Source organism: Garra rufa, chromosome 2 (assembly GCF_049309525.1).
Source record: "Garra rufa chromosome 2, GarRuf1.0, whole genome shotgun sequence".
Taxonomy (NCBI): Eukaryota; Metazoa; Chordata; class Actinopteri; order Cypriniformes; family Cyprinidae; genus Garra; species Garra rufa.
Genome location: NC_133362.1, coordinates 34,146,478 through 34,155,113, shown reverse-complemented (window position 1 = coordinate 34,155,113; position 8,636 = coordinate 34,146,478). Strand labels below are relative to the sequence as shown.

At 37.0% G+C, this 8,636-nt stretch overlaps 1 protein-coding gene across 1 annotated transcript in view; it reads right to left on the bottom strand.

Moving 5' to 3' along the window:
• The window catches only part of marchf8 (membrane-associated ring finger (C3HC4) 8), a 142,592-nt gene extending 137,280 nt beyond the window's left edge, over window positions 1–5,312 (bottom strand). The window contains exon 1 of the mRNA XM_073834648.1: window positions 5,201–5,312. The gene's annotated coding sequence lies outside the window, so the exon portion shown is untranslated. The remainder of the gene's footprint in view (window positions 1–5,200) is intronic.
• Window positions 5,313–8,636: the final 3,324 nt, after the last annotated feature.

Genomic DNA, 8,636 nt, shown 5'->3' with positions numbered 1-8,636 from the left:
TAAGTTTTATGATTTCAATTCATTTGATATGCTTTTTTATTAATATTTTTTTATTAAAAATGTAAAAAAATAAAACTAAATTTGAGAGAAAATAAGTATTTTATAGGGCCATAAAAGTGTAATTTTTTTTTACTTTTAATGGATTTTTTGTTAAATTGTGCAAGTTTCATGATTATGATTAATTAGACATGCTTTTTGGTTAATATTTTTATTTAACCATAAAACAGAATTTAGAAAAATTCAAACGGAGAAAATGGAATCAAGGTTAATCAAAATGGCAAAAACAGAATTTGTAAAAAAAAAATAATAATAACTTAAATGGATTCTATAGTACCCTACATAGTCAAGTTTATGTCTTTTGTTAAATTGTACACGCTTTTTACCACCACTCACTGGACACTGAAACTGCTGCAAAACTTGCAAAAAGTAAAGTAAAATTATTTTTGACATCAAAAGGCACATCTTGAGTCTGGGTCCACTCACAAAACAATGTGAGTTTGTGGTCTCTAGGTATGGCTTGGGTCACTCATTCACCGTATGCATGAGAAATATAATACTGATGTTTCCCATAGCAAACTCCACTAATTACTTTGTAAAAAAATTAAAAAAAAAAAACTTGAATTCACCAGAGGGGACAAATTAGTGGAATCCAAAAAATGCTCTATTTTTTAGCTCTAAGAATTAGATCTCATTACGGATTTTCCTACAATCTCAGAATAAATCGTTAATTGTCTTGGCTAATGCTGAAGTGGATATGCAAAAGCACATTTGAGCACAAAGGTGAATGTGCTTCATTAATAGACAGCATTAAAAGCAATGCACACACGCACAGACTGTCAAATAGCAGTCAATTTTTCAGGAATTCACCCTATTAGAGTTTTCCAGTCTAGCTGCAATTTAGAAAAATGTTTTTGGTAATTAAATGGCTTTTTGAGGTCAAACCAATTCCAGAGAATCTAATTACTTTCTACTGTAACTACTACCTACAGCAGTTTTTGTTTTTCTGTCAGAAACGCAACCAATTCCAAAATATAACACTGCGACCTATGCTAAAGCAATTGTGTATGGATATATCGGGTTAGGCTGCAATACGAGTTAGCATAAAACTCAGTGATAATTCAACACCTTCTTCTAAAGGAGGCACTGCACCATTTGATACGGAGATATACAGCTTTCCGTGGCAGGTCTGTCCTGTAGCTATACATCTTTATGTTAATCATAAACATTTCATGCAGTGAAGGCCCAAGGGCGGAGCTTACCTCTTCTGAGTGAGGATGCAAATGAGAAATCCTGACTTAAAATCTAAAATCCAGAATCTGGATATACAGCTTATATGAAATTATTTAAAGCATGCTATGGGAAAAGGCCTAATATTGTTTGCAACATGATGGATGCATGCACTTATATGCACTTATTGAATTTCTATTGGACTATTGAATATTAACTTCCATTCACTGCATTTATAAAGTCTGGAGAGTCAGGACATTTTTTTATTTACATTCGAAGTCAAAAGTTTACGCACACCTTGCAAAATGTTAATTGTTTTACTAAAATAAAAAAGATCATACAAAATGCAGAACGTTTGATGCTTCAGAAGGAAAAACAATGCATTAAGAGCCAGGGGTGAAAACTTTTGAACAGAATGAAGATGTGTACATTTTTCTTATTTTGCCTAAATATCATATTGTTTTATTTAGTACTGGCCTGCAGAAGCTACAGAAGCTACTTACATGTTTCCCAGAAGACAAAGTAAGTTCAATTTATCCTGATCTTCAAATTCCAACACATTGTTTTTCCTTCTGGAGCATCAGTGAGTGTTTGAACCTTCTGTAATTGTTGCATATGAGTCCCTCAGTTGTCCTCAGTGTGAAAAGATGGATTTCAAAATAATACAGTCATTGTTGGGAGAGGTTCAAATACACAAAAATGCTGAAAAACCAAAGAATTTGTGGGACCTAAAGGATTTTTCTGAAGAACAACAGACAGTTTAACTGTTCAGGACAAACAAGGGACTCATGAACGACTAACACTTAAAAAAAACATACAGCTGTGGATCATTCAGGTAACAACACAGTATTAAGAATTAGGTGTATGTAAACTTTTGAACAGGGCTATTTTTTATAAATTCAATTATTATTTTTTTCCTGTGGACTATATGTTAATGTCTTTTATGTGAAATATCTTATTCAGGTCAGTACTAAATAAAAACAAAACATGCATTTTGTATGATCCCTCTTATTTTGTTAAAAAAAAAAAATAACATTTTGCAAGGTGTATGTAAACTTTTGACTTCTATATCATATTTTCTGTCTACCACTTTAAGTGGTCATTACATGGATTTTTTTTATTATTTTAATATGTTCCTTGAGGTTTACTTATGTTAATTTTCTGTCAAAGCATTATGAAACCATTTACTTACAGTTTGTGATGCTGCTACAGTCAGATCTAGTACTGCTTCATCTTTCAACAAATGTTTCTTTGTGAACTCTCCATGACATTGTGCCTCTTTTACAAAACAACATGCTCCAATCAATCCTCAAACACGATCCGGGATGCCATTAAAAAACACTTGTTCCTTACGCTGGGATTCTTCTGATATTTGTACAAAGACGCAAACAAGCTGTTTAAACCAAAAGCGTCAAAGCGTTCTTTCACTCTATTTGTCCAACAGATGACAGACTCAAGCATGTGGACTGTATCCAGTGTAGACAAGATAGCAGCAGTGATTGTAATTCTATTTGCTTTTGACATGATACTCGCATTCAGCATGCTAGCCATTAAGCGGCTGAACACCAGTGGGCGGGGCCTATGGTAAAAAGATGACTATTCGTCAATGTCTTGCTCTGGAGGCAGTGTTTATGCAAATGTTTGTGCCTGGGTGACGTCACCTTGCACCTCAGATCCAAACAAGCTATTTTTGGAGGACGTTTTGAGCTATGAAACTTGCAGGACGCCAAAAGATCAAGGCAAATTTGATTTCTCATGTCATGACCCCTTTAATACTGTACAATTACAATGTAAGATAAACAAGACATACCCCAAGCATGAACAGCATTCTGCTTCACTCAACATATTCATTATCTCTTACCATTAAAACATCGACATTGATCATTTACAGCTTCACATAAGCTGCGATAAGACTCACACTCAATGCAACAAGGCACACAGAATACCAAACACACAAAATGGAAGTCACAGCCAAATCTTGATACAATGCACAGTCACTAAGGTCTTCCTGGATGAACAACATTGGTGAAATACTTTCATTTTTATAACAAAATTCACTGGAAGGGAGGCAACTCCATTATCCCCCCCACCCCACCCCACATAATGTTCCTAAAACCTCATGTAAGTTCAAAAACAAGCAAACAGGATCAGAAAGTGCAAGCTTGGCATACAAAGCCATCTATTGTTTTATTTCTTGTAACATTCTGCTGTTAAGATAACAGTGGCACTGCAAAACGATAAGGAGGAGTATAAAAAGTCAGGCTGTTCAGCAAGATATGATAAAGCTAATGTGACAAATACAGCCATGTTATTATAAAAGGAAAAACGCTATATTATTTTACTACCACCCTAACTGTCAACAAGGTATAAAACTTGCACTTACTTCTTCTATTACTTCTGTAATTTATAATTCAGAGGATATAGAGTTATTATTATAATCAAGGGAAGAGGACCTGGGCTAGTGGTTTAATAAGGACGTTGTGACAAGTGCTTGTTTAATACTAGTTCGAGTTATAATCAAGACTTAAAAATTTATAAGGAAATGGACTTTATACTGAAAAAATATTCAATGGGCTAGATATTTAGTCTCGGATTCCTCCACAAGAGTCTTACCCCAACAAAAATAAAAATAAATATACTTATTACAATAGTCAAACATATAGTATAAACAAAACAATGCGCTTACCGCCATGGCCATCAACAAAACTGGCAGTTCAAAACCATCCTTTATTGTGAAAGACAAGGCATGTATGAATGTGCCTGACACCAATAAGTCACTGATCCACCCTTTAAAGCTATTAAAGCGTATGAGAGTAGCCTAATGCTAGCAAAAAGCGAAACAAAATGTTTACAGTACGCACTTATGTAGCGCTGTAATCCATTCTGCATTGAGCCGATGCATCCATCCAACAGACCTGCTGCAATCCAAGCGCACTGGATACAATGCCTAGTTAGTAGCGACATCTGATTCAAGAATTCGCGAATCGTTCATTGGAGTCGGATCTTTTGAGTCGGTTCTGACGAAACTGACTCGAGTGAACAACTCACTGTCTGGCTCAATAATTTACCTTAGTAGCTAAATACAGCATCAACTTTAGAAATAAAACCGGAAATATCAATAGTTTCGTGTTTACGTAGCGTTCTGTGTTAGCGTACAAAACTGTTTCAGCAGAGTGATTTAGGAGAAGTTTTACTTTGTCTCTGAATCGAAATAAACGACCAAACAGTAACAAACAGCGATATTTACCTAGCTTTTACATGTAAATATGCCTCGCTGAGAAGTTAAAAGTCGCGCTTTGGCGAAATTACGTCACAGGCTTAAAAAGAATCATTTCTGAACAGTTCGACTCTTTGAAGAGCTGTTCAAAAGAACCGATTTGAGAACTATGCATCCAACAGAGCGACTGCAACCAAAGCGCTAGTTTTCTCTGGACTCTGAGGATACATTCACATACATTCACATCTTTCACTGGCAATAGTTTAGTCGTACAGTATTATAACAGCTTCGCTGAAGACTCGCGATGAAGACTGACAGCAGCTGCAGACCACCGGATAACGTTAGTTATTTGTCTCACCTCAGTTTCATTTCGACAGCATACTCGCTAAAACAGATACTGTTGCCTTATCACAGTCTGTTCATCAACACTGACACTGTCAAGGCAAATACAGCACGAATAACAACAGAGCTGTTTGGCAGTGTTTCTGCAAGAGCACTGAAACAACGAAGGGACTCGAGCTGCAGCATTGTTTATACAATAAACCAATGCCTTATGCAGTGCTGAACGAAATGACATGCGAATGACACGTTTATGATATGTATTTAAGATAGAACTCCTATATGCAAACCCCCTCAAAAGATGGACATTATTTCACGGCGAATTAAAAGACGCCCGTGTGTTTTCTTCAAGTGACAGCGGTGCAGTGTTTACTGTCTTCATGCACGTTTACGCGATTCGCTCAAATGTTTACTTACCTCGTCTTCCCCAGTCTACACAAGCGATGTTTTTGTTTTTATTTCACGGACCCCATCTGATAGCATGCGTCATGTCCACCGACTTCCGCGTTCGGGGTGGAAAATCGGGCTGAAAAAGAAAATAAATCGGAGAGGGCATGCGCGTACAATCGTCTACTCTAGTGCTAATCATTTATATCCACATCTGATCCAGTGGTGTGGGGTTATAAATCACTCTTACGTTTCTATTCAGAAATGAGTAAGAACTTTATGTGTGTGTGTGCTAATGATGTTCGTGCTGATGACTGCTTTGTTTTTCTCCTGATTGTTTGAGATTCATGCTTCCATACAATCATTAGTTACAACAGTGCAATATAGGGTGTTTTCAGTTTTTTTCATGAACAGAATTCAAAGATGCTCCTTACTAAGTGGTTAAAGACAATAAAAAAAGCCCTGATTATATAGGGATGGGCTTGATGTGCCCTGCTCCTCCTTGTCTTACTTGGAGAAACACAACAGATGATCTTATGTGTCATGATGGAGGGGAGAACAGCTAAAGGCTGTGTCATGCTTTCAAAGGGTTTGCACGTTTTATCCGCACATTCTGTGCTCAGAGCATTGTCTAAAAATGCTTTGATTCATTGTTACGTAACACTTGTGGTTATGAATCGTGCATGCTTGAATAAAGTACAACAGTCTGGACGCTACAATCAATGACAACATTTCTTTTTTGTGTGTATGGATGTCATCAAATGTAAAACTAAACCTGTGAAACAAGTTTTTCTTGATATTCTTGTATTATAAGAAGCACGTTTCCTTAATGGACACAGAACATATCTTTAAGCAGAGCTATTATGCCCATTTTATAGGGTGTCCCATTTTATTTAGAATGTGTCTGTGAAGTTTCAGCTCAAAATACCCCACAGATAATTTATTATATCAATTTAAATTGCCCATTTTGAGTGAAAGCAGAAACATGTTGTTTTTGTGCATGTTTCTTTAAATGCAAATGAGCTGCTGCTCCCTGCCCCCCTTTCCCAGAATAGGGCTGTGCCTTTACAGCTTGTATCTCAGATCAGTGTTTCCAAGTCTGCGGTTTTCCATTGGAATTGAGCTACTTTAACACTATTGCTGTGGGTTGTTTTGCATGTAAGCGTATTGAAGCGACCAATAATGTATTATGTAGCCCCCGGAATGCGAATTTTATCAGGGGAAACCCACACGCGTTTCATTGTGAAAACCTGGCAACCCTGCCTCAGATACTCTGTTAAAGAACATTTGGTTTTAATTATCATGTCTATCGTGTTAAAATCATGTTTTAAATTCATATTAGGGTATGTTCACACTTGTCGTGTTTGGTTCGATTAAAACAAACTCTGGTGCAATTGCTCTGTTAGTGAGGTTCATTCGAGTAAGTGTGAACACTGACATCCAAACCCTGATGCGCACCAAACAAACAGACTGAGACTAAAAATATGGGTCTCAGTCCATTTACAAATTAACTCTGGTTCAGTCCGAATTAAGTATGAATGCAACATGGACCAAATACTTCTAACCTAACCAAAAACAGGAAGTAATGACAAGATGCAATGCTATGTGATATGATTTCACGAAGGGAACAAGCGGTGTATCCAAAACAAAATGAGAAGAAGGCAAACATGAAACAAGGAGGTAAAGTGCCTTTTATGAGCTCTTCATGAGTGCGCAGAAGCTGAGCTGAGCAGAATGATCAGTGAATGGGTACTTCGATGTCATACACCCACAGCACCGTTTTAAGTCAAACACACCTTTTTCTTTTGTTTGGAGTGTTCGGTGAGTTCCAACACGAAATATAGGTCATGCGACTCGACCAATCAGGTTGTGAATGTATCACTATGCCTTTAGCTTCGGTATCTTTAGGTTTACTGTCAAAAATGCCAGTGTGAACGCTAAGCAAACCAGGACCTAATGTATCATTTTCCTTTTTGGTCTGGACCAAATGAACCAAACAACCCAAACTACAAGTGTGAACACAACCTTAGTTTAAACTTCTGATACTCGGTTTTCTAAACGCACACATCCGAAGTACGCGGTTGTCACGTGGCATGTGAGTACTAATCTAAGTTCTCTTTCATGTCTTATTGCGCTTAAACTGTCAAATACACACAAGTTTATATTAAAAACATAAATGATTTACAAAAACAGTCGGTTATCTGATCTCATGACGAAAATGTACCTATGGGAACATTTTCACAAGACGTAAAATACATACCAATAAGTACATATCACTGCAGTTTCCTACAGAAATGAACACTAGAGGGAGGCGGTAAAACAGCAAACACTTGTAACCGTTTTCGTACACAGTTATAATTAATAACAGCTCCATATGTTTCGCTTTCCTGATGCAACAAACTTCCTCCACAGCTCAGTTGGCTCGGAATTGGACTGAGGATGCGGAATCCTTGGGTATGAATCTCGTGAAAAACATGACTCGCGTTGACAGAGCTGACAGATCGAAAAACAAACTACATGATTACTAAACATTTGTGTTTTTACGTCACTGAGTGGTCATTTAACTTCGAATAGGTCACGAAACGTACATAGCATATTTCATATCTTGCGGAAAAAGTTCCCACAGGTACATTTTCATCCTGAGATCAGGTTGATTTGTGAAGTAAACAGCTTAGTTTTGTCTTCTCTGAGGCTGGAACTCTAAATAGTATTCTGTGCTCATCTTTTGCCATGGCGTTAGAACTGGTACACCGTTGTTGCTTGTGAAAACAAAATGGAGGCGCCGTTAGTGGAAACGTGCAGAATGAGGAGCAGTAATATTTTAAGATCTACTTTCTACATCACAAGGAGAGCGAAATCTGAGCGGCTCATTTTTTCATATGCTTGCAGTGAAAGGCTTACCAAAACAAAGTTACTGGTTTGTTCTTTTTCACATTTTTTAGATTGGGAGATACACCAGGGACTGATTATAGCACTTAAACACTGGAAAAAAAAGTCAGATTTTCATGATAGGTCTCCTTTAAGACTGCATCTAAAAAGCTCCACTTCCTTCATATTCTCTGTTTTGAGCATCGCCTGTCTCCTTTCATTTAGCACTGCGTGAAGCCTTTAACACCATCAGTTGGCTGCACAGACTCTAAGCTGAGGTAATTCCTAAAATTTCTTGACACTATTTAAAGAAAAAAACGTGTAATCATAACACAGTTAAAATCATTTAGAGGAGGATGCACTCTTCGAAACAGGTTCATGCTAGACACAAGATCACATCTTAGTCAAATGAAGGGGAAACATGTCAAGACAAGACTATTAATATACTCATTCCAGTACCTGGAATCCCTTACAGCAGTGCTGTTATGACGAAGCAACCGAAACAATAACATAAACACCCAAATGCGATGTTAAGAAGGCGTGAAAGACACAGTAGAATAACAGAATGCAATACAATAGAGTGAAAAAGAAAAAAAAA